The following is a 13,218-nucleotide window of genomic DNA, read 5'->3' on the forward strand; positions in this document are numbered from 1 at the left end:
TTAAGTAGCGGAGCCTGACAAACTCTAACGAGGTTTGAGGAAAGGATTGACGATCCAGAACTCTCATGTCGTTTTGAATGCTTCCATGCTTTTTACTCTCTGTAAACTTGTATCAAATTCACACTTCATCTAATAAAGTTCATGCAATTCAATATATTTTTATGTAGCACTTCTGTAAATGATCTGAAGTGAGTTCTGGTGTTTTCATTAAAATGTAGTTAAATTCAATATCTTTACAAGAAAACTTTGTTGAACACTTAGGCAAATTCATTCTAAAGGACGATATGATCGTTAAGTCGGCTTATCGGAAATAAGTATAAATTTGGCTAAGGTAGCGGTCTTGCCCGACCGTAGGAAGATCGTCTGCGGTTCAAAGCCTTTTAATTGAACCAGTTTACGTTATTACATTTTTATAATTTATTCAAAGTTTAAAGTTGTTTTCTTTGCTTAATGCAAACGAATACAATTAATCTCTTATTTTAAACACTAAACGTTTCTGTTTTGTAATTCATATTCAAACATAATTGATTTCTAACATTCTTCATATATTCTAACCTAATTCTTATTCAATCAATTTCAAATAACGATTATCTATTTTATAAACCTTAAGTCGTATTTAAACTACATTTAAATGAGTTTTTGTGAAAAAATGTTCCCTGTGGGATCGATATCTTTTTATTACTACAAGCGAAACCATGCACTTGCGGAAATCGCTCAATAAGTTTTTGGCACCGTTGCCGGGGAATGCCAAAATTTTCTACAAAAATTTAGATTTTTCGTGTTTTATTTCGAATCTAGGTTTATACATACTTATTTTAACCTTTATATTTTATTTATTTCAATTTACTTACATATTTAATTTTCAATTTTGTTTTGAAGGTAGATTGGTTCGTGCAAAAATTTCAAGTTCATGAGCAGTTCTCGAAGTTCGGGCATTCCACCAAAACCATTAGATCCAGAAATTGAAAATACCTTAAAGAAAAACAAAAAGAAAAACAAAGAGAAACAAAATTCAGAACAACAGCCAGAAAATATGGCAATACTTATGGATTACGCTAGGCCAGGAGTGGTCGGTGTAACAAACAGTATAGTTAGACCCACAATAAACGCACACCAATTTGAAATTAAGCCAGCTTTGCTTAATATGTTGCAAAATAATGTAATGTTTTATGGACTACCTAACGAAAACCCAAATGCCCATTTGACAAATTTCTTAGAAATTTGTGACACTTTCAAAATGACAGATGTGCCTGCCGAAGCAGTCAAACTTCGCCTCTTTCCTTTCACTTTGAAGGACAAGGCAAAAATTTGGTTAACTTCTATGCCAGTCGCAACATCCGAAACTTGGGACCAACTAGCCCAAGCATTTTTATCAAAATATTTCCCTTTAGCAAAAACTGTAAGAGTCATAAAAGAGTTAACATCTTTTTCTCAAAATGATAATAAAACTCTTTATGAGGCTTGGGAACATTTTAAAGAATTTCAACGTTTATGCCCACACCACCAATTACCCGATGCACTTTTAATGCAAACATTTTATAATGGGATTAATCTTACAACTAGAGGTTCATTAGATGCTATGTCGGGAGGGTTATTCATGAAAAAGACATCCGCCCAAGCAATAGAACTTTTGGAGGAAATGGCAATCAACAGCAGTATGTGGCTCGTAGAACGTGGACACATACCAGTGGCAAAACCATCATCCTCAACATCCTTACCAACAGTTAAAGGTATAGTGAATCTTGATCCAGTCGCGATGTTACAAGCCCAATTTTCTGCCTTATCGCACAAAATTGATAGGTTTATGGCACCGTGCGATACCAATGGTAATCCAATCCAAACGGATGTGGATTACGAAGGTATGGATGAGATTGAATAGGTAAATTTTGTCCAAGGGCAAAACCAAACTAATAATCCTTACTCTAGTACTTATAATTCTGGATGGAGGAATCATCCTAACTTTAATTGGAAAGATAATAATAATAATGCAAATGCTAATCAAAATCGTACCAATAATTATCAAAATCAATCAAGAGATACGATTAGCACTTTATCTTCTAAAATCGATAAATTTATAGACGCTATCAGTGGAAAAGTAAGTAATCACGACGATGGTTTTAAACGGATCGAGAATAAATTCGATCAGCTTATTAAAAATGACTCATCTAGCATCCATAATTTGGAGGTTCAAATTGGACAAATTGCTAAATCAATTCCATCCCGTAAAGAGGGAAGTCTTCCCAGCCATACGGAAGAAAATCCGAAAGAGCATGTAAAGGCTATCACTCTTCGTTCAGGGAAAAATTACTTAGGTCCAGAAATGCCCGAAAATTCTACTTTACAAGGAACTGATTTACCAACGAAATCCAAAGAGGATACATTAAATGCAAAAGGTTCACCTATTGATTCAAGTACAAAAACTTTTGTACCCAAACCACCTTTTGCATACAAAGTCCGAAACAAGGACTATGACAAACAACTTTTAACATTTTTGGACAAACTTAAAAATTTGCATATTAATTTGACATTTATGGATGCAATAACGCAGATTCCTAACTATGATAAGTTCTTAAAAGATTTGATTTCAAAGAAGATCAGTTGGGAAGGAATTTCATCCATATCATTAACTGAAGACTGTAGTTCAATAGTGTCAAGCAACTTGCCCACTAAACTCAAAGATCCCGGATGTTTCACCATCCCGTGTAAGTTGGGAGATATTGAATTCCTAAGTTGTCTTTGTGATTTAGGAGCAAGTATTAACTTAATGCCGTTGTCTATTTTTAATAAGTTAGGTTTAGAAGAAGATATCAAGCGTACCAATATGGTTTTGCAATTAGCGGATCAAACCACTAAGAGACCATATGGTATAATTGAGGACGTTTTAGTTAAAGTTGATAAATTTATTTTTCCTACCGATTTCGTTATATTAGACTTTGCATATGACGTTAATTGTCCACTAATTTTTGGTCGACCGTTTATGAACACGGGACGTGCATTAGTCGATGTGTCGGAAGGGAAAGTAGTTTTAAGGATAGGTGAAGATAAGATCGAGTTTAATATGAACAAAGCAATGAAATATCCTATGGAGGAATTCACTTGTATGAAACTCGACTTGGTCGAAGAATGTGTTAATGACATGGTTCAAAAAGACGAAATAATAGAACCTATAGTGGGAGAAGAAGAAGAAGATAAGGACCCAGAGCCTTTGATTCGAGAAGATGGACCAGTTCTGCCTTCAATCATAGTACCCCCTAAGTTAGAACTTAAAGAGTTACCAAGCCATTTGAGGTATGCTTTCCTAGGCGAAAGTGATACTCTTCCTATAATTATCTCTAACAAGCTAACTAATGATCAAGAAGAAAAATTGAAAGAAGTTGTTAAGAATAGAATAGGAAGTATGGGATGGCAAATTTCAGACTTAAAAGGAATTAATCCTAGTATTTTAATGCATAGAATTCATTTAGAAGAAGATAAGCCACCTAAAGCGGATAGGCAAAGACACTTAAATCCGAACATGAAAGAAGTAGTAAAAAATGAGATTACTAAACTTTTGGACAATGGAATCATTTATCCTATTTCGGATAGTGAATGGGTTAGTCCAATCCATTGTGTACCTAAAAAGGGAGGCATAACTGTAGTAAGGAATGCCGAAGGTGAATTAATACCTACGCGAACCACCATCGGATGGAGGGTTTGTATATATTATAGGAACCTAAACAAAGCAACCAGGAAAGATCATTTTCCTCTACCTTTCATTGATCAAATGATCGAAAGGATAGCCGGTCATGCTTTTTATTGTTTTCTCGATGGTTATTCCGGATTTTTTCAAATATATATTTACCCGGATGACCAAGATAAAACAACCTTCACATGTCCTTATGGAACCTTTGCATATAGGAGAATGCCATTTGGTCTATGTAATGCACCAGCAACATTTCAACATTGTATGACTACAACTTTTAACGATTTCATTGAAGATATCATGGAAGTTTTTATGGATGATTTTTCAGTTTATGGAGATTCTTTTGATGCATGTTTAGAAAATTTGGATAAAGTGTTGTCTAGATGTGAGGAAACGAATTTAGTTTTAAACTGGGAGAAATGTCATTTCATGGTTGACGAATGAATTGTTTTAGGTCATAAAATATCTGAAAAAAGGATTAGAAGTGGATAGAGCAAAAACTTCAGTGATAGAGAAATTACCCCCTCCAACTACTGTTAAAGGAGTACGGTCATTTTTAGGACATGCCGATTTTTACAGAATATTTATTAAAAACTTTTCTGTGATTTCCAAACCACTTACTAATTTGCTCATGAAAAATTCAACCTTTGATTTTAATGAAGATTGTGTTAAAGCTTTTGAAACATTGAAAACAGCTTTAGTCAGCGCACCTATAATTGCTAAACCCGATTGGGATTTTACCTTTTGAAATTATGTGTGATGCAAGTGATTTAGCCATCGGATGTGTATTAGGTCAAAGGAAGGATAAGAAACTTCATGTTATTTATTATGCAAGTCACACATTGTCCGGTGCACAGTTAAATTACACCACAACTGAAAAAGAAATGCTAGTGGTAGTATTTGCATGTGATAAGTTTAGGTCGTATCTGTTAGGATCTAAAGTTATTATATATACCGATCATGCAGCTTTAAGGTATCTATTTGCTAAGAAAGATGCAAAACCACATCTTATTAGATGGGTATTGTTGTTACAGGAATTTGACATCGAAATTAACGATAAAAAGGGAGTAGAAAACCTTGTCGCCGATCATCTGTCAAGACTTGAAGATGAAAACGGTCCTATCGGTGAACTGTCGGTATACGAGATGATTTCCCCGATGAATATCTCTATCAGATAAAAAGTGTCATGTCACCATGGTATGCGGATATAGCCAATTATCTCGCTGCTAACATTGTTCCAGAAGGGTTAAGTTTCCAACAAAGGAAAAAATTCTTTTCTGATATTAAAAAGTATTTTTGGGAAGATCCTTTCTTGTTCAAAACTTGTGGTGATGGCATAATTAGGAGATGCGTTAGTGAAGATGAATACAAGTCTATAATGTCCTAATGCCATTCAAGCTCTTATGGAGGGCATAAGGGCATTAGTAAAACAGTAGCTAGGATATTAGAATGCGAATTCTTTTGGCCTACATTGTTTAAAGACGTTCGTTTGTATATTATTCGGTGTGACAAATGTCAAAGAACTCGGAATTTAGGAAGGAAAGATGAGATGCCTCTCACAAACATGTTAGAAGTTGAAGTCTTCGACGTGTGGGGAATCGATTTCATGGGTCATTTTCCCCTTTCTTTTGGTAAAACTTATATATTAGTAGCCGTTGACTATGTTTCAAAGTGGGTTGAAGCAATTGTAACCCCGACAAATGATGCTAAGGTTGTAGTTAAGTTTCTTGATGATATATTTTGTAGATTTGGAGTCCCTAGAGTCATGATAAGTGATGGAGATACCCATTTCATAAATCGAAGTTTTGAATCGCTTATGAGAAAATATGGAGTACACCACCGCGTATCTACGCCATACCATCCTCAATCGAATGGTCAAGCGGAGATATCAAATAGAGAACTCAAATGGATGCTAGAGAAAACAAGTTCGTCTTCAAGAAGAGACTGGTCTTGTAAACTTAACAATGTGTTATGGGCATACCGTACTGCATTTAAAACGCCTATAGGAATGACACCGTACCGACTTGTGTATGGAAAAGCTTGTCATTTGCCAGTAGAATTAGAGCATAAAGCTTATTGGGCTATTAGAGCACTTAATTATGATTTGCAACAAGCATGTAAGAAACGTTTATTCGACTTAAACGAGTTGGATGAATTACGCCATCTATCTTACAAAAATGCAAAGATATATAAAGAGAAAGTGAAAAAATGGCATGATGTGAAAATTAAAGTCAAAAGCTTTAATGTTGGAGATAAGTTATTGCTATTTAATTCACGACTCAGATTATTTCCAAGTAAGCTTAAGTCTAGGTGGCCAGGACCATTTTTAGTCGTTAAAACTTTCGACTATGGATCCTTAGAACTTAAGGGACCTAATGGAGTTCGTTTTAAAGTTAACGGTAATAGATGCAAAATTTATTATGAAAACGCTCCAATTAAGGAAATTAAGTTTGTGGAAAAAATTTATGAAGATTAATTCATTAATTTTCATACATTTTCTTGTTTAGTTTTTATTTAATTTTAAGTTTAGCTTTTATTTTTAATTTAATTCTGTTTTATTTATTTTTAAAAATTTTATTTTTATGATTTTTAGTTTTTAGATAAGTGTATATCAAGTTTAAAATGAATAAAAATATATTTAAGTCATATTTTTAATTAGTTTTTAGGTAATTAATGTGAATTGTAGAAAATTCAGAAATCTCGGTTGAGATTTCAGGAATCTCAGTTGAGATTCAGGACTTCAATTTTTCAAAGGGAAGGTAAGCAATTCTCTGATCATACCGAGATTAATTGAATCTCGGTCGAGATTTGGGGATAAAGGTTACGACGCCCAAAGGGAAATGGCGTGTCACGACCGAGATTGGTGAATCTCGGTCGCGACACGGGTGCTTTCTGCACCTGTCAGCCTTGTTTCTTCTTCTTTTTGCAACCTTTGCTACTCCAACTCGAAAAATAATGTCTTTCTGAGTCCAAAAGGTATAATTTTACACCTTTTCGCAACCAATAGACACATTAATTCATATGAATTTCCCTATATATAATAAGAGAAGACCTGAATTATTTTACTTACAATTCTTTTCATCTCTATCAGACAAAATTCTGATTTCTTTAACCATTTTTGTAAAAGTTCCAGAGACTTTTCTCTTAATCAAAACTATGACTCCTAAGCACAAATCTTCCAAGAAGATCACTGGTGCGCGCAATAAGCGTCCTGACTTATCAGAACGCTACGGTGCACCATTTCCCATTTACAACCATGATGAAGGACGACAATATTATCGATTCCGTTATGCCATGTTCGTAGGAATGCTGTACATGGATGAGTTCTTAAATGATGAACTCGAAATAAGCGATGATATGGATCGCTACTTGAGAAATTTAGGCTGGTCTAAATTTGCCTATATGAGATTTCCAATAATTGGAGATTGGATTCTTGAATTTCTCTGTACAGTACGCTTCGTGAACAAGCGTCGTGTTCGTCTCAGTTTTCGCAAGGATGGCGACATCTTCACATTTGGTTACCCTGAATGACATGCCTGGTTTGGTTTCCCGCCAAGGGATACAACCAATTATCATCTTGGCAGAGATATGGCATCCAGAGATATTTGGAGGATGTTAACTAGTTTCTAGCGTTTCAATCCAAGTCTCGCCTACAACAAGTGCATTAACTCCAATTCTATGATGTACTTACATAAGTTTCTGTGTCACAGTTTGTTTGGACGAACTAGAAGCACACTACAAGAAATATGACATTTTATGACGATTTGTTTTTCTACGAATATAATTTTGTCACTAATAATCACTTAAACATGACAAATTTTACCTTTCGTCATTGTTTTTCATTTTCTCACGACAATTTTTACAAACATCTCTATTGTTCTATAAATTCGTCACTATTAGATATATTTTATGACGATAAGCAAAATATCGTAACATATAGTTTTGGAGGCAAAATTTAGTGTAATAAATTTGGAGGGAAAAGGATTTCGTGACGAAATGAGAATAACTGGTGACGAATCCGTTGTCATTGTAAGAAATAATTTTTATGACACTTTTTTTTGTGATAATTTAATTCGAACAAAAGGTAACAAGTTAGATTTCGTCCTTTATTAGTATTTTTTGTGATATTATTTTAAATATCGTCATGCATTTTTATATTATTATAACGATATATGAATGATCGTCACCATAATATTTTCGCCTAAATTTTAGTAATATCAAATTTGAAAAAAATAATAATTTATTGACGAAATATTTATAATAAATGACGATTAACATTCCATAGTGGCAGATAATCATTTAATGACGATTGTAATACGTCATCAAATAATTTTAAAAATGTGACAAAATATATCTTGTCATGTCCTGTTACTTTATTGTGACAATATGATGTATTGTTATTTATTTGAATGTTTGTGTAACAACAAAATAAATTGTCATAATTTAATGTTAATTTATGACATTTTTATATCGTCGTCAAATATAGCATGTGTTTTATGAGGATTTATAATCGTCATAAAAGAATAATATAGAATAGTGATTATGAGGTTCATTATACTTTGATTATTATAATGACTTTATCATATATTTAATATTTTTGTGACAAAATATTTATAATCACAATTCTTAAAAAAGAGATATTTTCTGTTGGTTTAGTGAATAAGACATTCGGCTTAAAATAAAATTAAGTGATAAAGAATTGTGAGTATAAGAATTTGTTTAACCACAGAAAATAGAAAGTACATGTTGACATTAATATTTATCTTTTTGTAATTAAGTATTTAGAAATTTTTTTAATGTGATCAGGTTTTGTTTAAATATTTTTCCAATTAAATAAGGAGATTTGTATTTTAATATTTGACTTTAATCTATTTTATTTATGTAGGAATTTAATATTTTGTAATATTTGTGTTTTTTTTGTTAAATTTTACATTAATTATAAGTCGATTTTTTTGCTACAAATAATAATAATGATTATTTTCCTAAAAAGAAAATAATGGTTAATGAGATTATTAACCTTTATTCTTGATTAAATTATTATTTTAAATATTAAGAGTAAAATTAAGGCATTACATCCATCAATCAGATCCCTAAATTAAGTAAAAATTATTAATTGAGTCCTCGTTCTATTCTAAATTAGAAACTGTGACTATTTGATATAAATTGTAATAATTTCTATGTTGGTTCAGAATGAGTTTATGGAAGGGGTCTGAAACTATTCAACCGAATGATTTTCGATGAGGCCTTAATTGATGATTTTTTTTAGAATGGGGATGCAATTGATATTTTTGCTTAGTTTACAAACCCAATTGATGATTTTAATAGTTTAAGGACTTAATTAACTTTGAAGTCTTAGTTTGGGAAGCCAAATGAATATTATGCCTTAAATTAATAATAATATGTAAATAAATATTAATATTTATTTATTTTCTTATAGGTTTTAGGTTAACCACGTTTCCTTGAAATCTCTCATCTGTGTCTCTCTACCCACTTCTCACAAGGGCGGCGATTTGAACATTTCTTCCACTATCTCCACCAGTTCCATTCTCTCTTCTCAGTTCTTGATCAAATTACACTACCCCCTCTTTTCATGACCCTGCGCAATTTCCGATTTATGAGAAGAGAATGGTGGCGACGAAGAAGGGAATGGCGAGATAGAGAAGGTTAATACCGCATCACTAGAATCATAATCCCCATCAAAACTAGCACCAAAATAAGAGCGTCGACAGCCACCATGCAATGGCTCAAAAAGCCCCGCGAATCGGGTTTATTTGCCATAGATGGACGGAATCCATGTAACCGTCTCAGAATCATCAGTTGCCTCAAGTGGGTTGAGATAAGCTACAACTTGATTTTTTAGTTTTGAATTTTAATTAGGATTCTCGAGATACGTAATTATTTGTTTATGATTGATGAATAATTTTGGATTTGTTTTTTGTTTTGATTGTAATGTGATTATTTTTTGCAATAAATCTTTAATCCAGAATTGGAAACTCGAGAAGAACTCCAGAACATGTTGAAGGAGAGCGATATGGGTACTCTAGGAAGGATGTGTTGCCGAAGGGGCAATTTTTATTATTTGTTTTATTTATGTTTCTTGAATCATATTTTTCAGTTTAATTATTTAATTATATTCAATTGTATCAGAAAGAAGCAAAAGCTCAACTTCTAAAATTGGAGCCAAGAGATTGCATTTCTATGACAAATAGAAGATACAGGGACCTCACAGTGTTTGGAACACATTACAGGTATTCTTGAATTTCTTTATTTTTCCATTTATGTTTATTTCAATATGAAATTTCTTTATTTCTGCCTAATATCTACCCTCTTGAGTATCTCTAGCTTTGGGTACAATTTGGCCATTTCTTATTGATATTTACATACAAAATGTTATAGTAAAATTTTATATTAATATGACTTTTTTACAATTGACAATGCAAATCAAATTGAAATTGTTAATTGATTTGGTCTGGATGTGAAAAAGCTACGGGAATTGATTTTTACTTGATTAGAGGCTTTAGATTTTTTTATCAACAAATATGTTGATATTATCACTAGTCAAGTTAATTCTCTTATTGATGAATCCATAAGCAGAGTTTATCAACAACTCAATTTTGTGCAGGTTAAGTTCTTGCCTAATCTTTTTATTGTGTCATGTGAAAATGTCCAAAATAGAAATGCAATAACTTATTGTTTAAAAATTAAAGGCAAAGTGTCATAATCTTTAGGTTCTTTAACTCTTTAATCAAGTAATATTACCTTTAATCAAGTCTATGACAGTTGAAATTTTTTTATTCCTATTACAGTAGAGTTTATGGAAAGATGAGTTTGGGTTCTTGTTATTGGAATTCTTAGCTATTCATACTTATAGTTAATATAAGTGTCTAGATCTCTTTGATAATATGCATGACTGCCACTAAGTTTAATAATTATTTTAATTTAATCTGGTTAGCTATGTTGATTCCTATGTGTATTAAGCATTGAATCTTTTGCAGTAGCATGTTGGTGTATTTTTTTGCTCTAATCATATATGAGATTCAAGAAAAGGAGCAGCATGGAGGTATTTAGCAAAAAGGTCTCAAGTGACTTGGGATTTGTGCTGAAATAATTTCCCGGAACAAGCACATGTATTTAGTCAAGTACCATCACTTACCAAACAGTGCAAAGATGGCGGTGGAAAGCATTCCTAGAAAGGCGATTAGACCAAATTAATCACCAAATTATTTTGTTCTACTGCACATTGTAATGCACAATACATATTAAATATATGACAATAAAGTATTTTGTTATTATACGACAATATTTCATGACGATCTTTATCATTAATTAAGGTGTACCTTTAATGACAATATAATTATCACTAATTATTACTCTTTAGTGACAAATGAAATGCTAAAGCGACAATATTTTGACAGTTAAAATATCGTTAAAATTCTGCAATTCCAATTTGATATAGATATTTGTCACCTTAAACTGTACATTTCATTGACAAAATATGAATTTTGTCGGTATAATATTGATGTTCCATGACGAAGTTTAATCTTAAGTGACAAAAATTGTGACAGTTAAAATGTCACTTAAACTGTATAAAATTTCGATCTTATATTTATTTGTCACTTTAACTATGTTTTAAGTTGACAAAATTTGAATTGCGTCATTTAAATGTTCATTATTCATGACAAAATTAAGTCTTACGTGACAAAACATTGACAATAATAGTGACAAAATAAGTGTAACTAAAACAAAACAAAATAGTGACGCATGTTTCTTTCGTTGTATAAGAGTAAAACAATTATGACAAAATGAAAAATCATCATATATACATACTACCACGCTTCTACTGTGACGTTCGTTGTAACAACATATTTTCGTCACTTATTGTTAATTGTGACGAAAAATCATGTTTTCATGACAATTTTTGTGCATCATAAAAGATGAAATTTCTTGTAGTGGCAGTATGGTCCAAGACACAGACTTGTACGTGTTGGGTGATATTTTCCAAAGCAACACCGTCGATTCTTCAAAAATATTGATGGAAGGTCTTGTTGCCGCTTCTAGATCCAAGGACAAGAAGATTGGCTTTGCAATATCATTTGTGGAATTATTCTCGGGGCCAAAGGAGCAAGTTCTTTTCCTTGGACTGATGCTGAACCCTTTCCACTGATGGATTATGAATTTTTGGAAAGTGAGGGCCTCGTGAAGCGTATTTTTAGGGTTGGCCCACAATTTCTTTCCGCGGAAGAGAGACAGATCTTCGTGCAAGCAAAGATAGATCGTTATCGGGCTATGCAAATCCCAATTCAACGGGATGAGATTTTAGTTTAGATTTGTTTTGTGTTGTTTTATTTAATTTTTAATCTGTTTGTACATAGTTTGAATATAGGTTATTTTTAATTTTCTTTGTATATATGTTCTTATCTTTTGTGTATATATGTGTTTATGCAATAAAAAGTTCAATTCACTTCATACTTTCATCTTTTGTTCTGGTTTAAATTTGTTTCAATTCATAAACCATTATAAATAGATCGGTACATATATCCATATGAAATGCTAATACGTTTTAATCACTATTAATTATTGAACATGATAATAAATTTTCATTTTGATACAATCATTAAGTTTGCTTTTATTATAAACTTATATGAACTTATACCATGTTACTTATTACATATATCAGTATGAATTTATAAAATGAAAACATATAACTTTTCCTATAAATATGTATCAAATTTAATTAATTTGATTAAGTTTTAATGTTTAGGTTTTAAACATGAATTAATACCTACATGAACTTCAATTCATTACCTTTTAGAAGATTCATTTAACTTATATGAATTAATGCACATTAATTGTTCATTAACTCTAATTAAGACATTTAATGTTTCATTATTCTTAATTTAATAAGGATAAACCTTTGGTTTTTCTTGTATTTAATGTTTTAAATTTGTGTTTTTAAGTTCAGGTAAACATTTACTTAATTACAGGACATATTTACTCAAAAAATTACGCAAAACAGAGTTTTTAGGCGCATTTTTTCGCAGCCATGTGCCGAATCTCGGCCGAGATTATATAATCTCAGTAAGATCAGTGAAGACGTACGTTTTCAAGAGGGATTTTCTCCCTGAAAAAGTCGTGTCGCGACCGAGATTCCAGAATCTCGATCGCGACACGCGACCTGTATGGCTGGTGGAGTCTAGATTTTTGCCCAATTTTTGGTCTTTTCCTATTCCTACACAAACTACAAGCACCTATATTCACCCTATATATATCTACCCCTTACAGAAACATCAAATCACCTCCAATTTTACCCAATCCCTCACTCTAAACTCTTCCCAATACACTACCTTTTACTCTTCCCAATTAATCCTATCCCTATTCATAATCAATTACCCTTTCACTCTACCTTCTCTTTCACTCATTCACCATTACCATTACTCAAAGCCTCTCAAGCTTTTTCTTTTCTCTCTATTTTCTCTTCTTCTATAGTCTCAAAACACTAACCAACATCATGCCTAGGACCAAAGTTTTCGGCCACA

The 13,218-nt window shown here is 32.2% G+C and overlaps 1 non-coding gene across 1 annotated transcript; it reads right to left on the bottom strand.

Moving 5' to 3' along the window:
• Nucleotides 1-1,402: 1,402 nt before the first annotated feature.
• Nucleotides 1,403-1,509, bottom strand: LOC136221155 (small nucleolar RNA R71). Its single transcript, XR_010684941.1, has one exon. It is a non-coding gene; the product is annotated as a small nucleolar RNA R71 (small nucleolar RNA).
• Nucleotides 1,510-13,218: the final 11,709 nt, after the last annotated feature.

Source organism: Euphorbia lathyris, chromosome 2 (assembly GCF_963576675.1).
Source record: "Euphorbia lathyris chromosome 2, ddEupLath1.1, whole genome shotgun sequence".
NCBI lineage: Eukaryota > Viridiplantae > Streptophyta > Magnoliopsida > Malpighiales > Euphorbiaceae > Euphorbia > Euphorbia lathyris.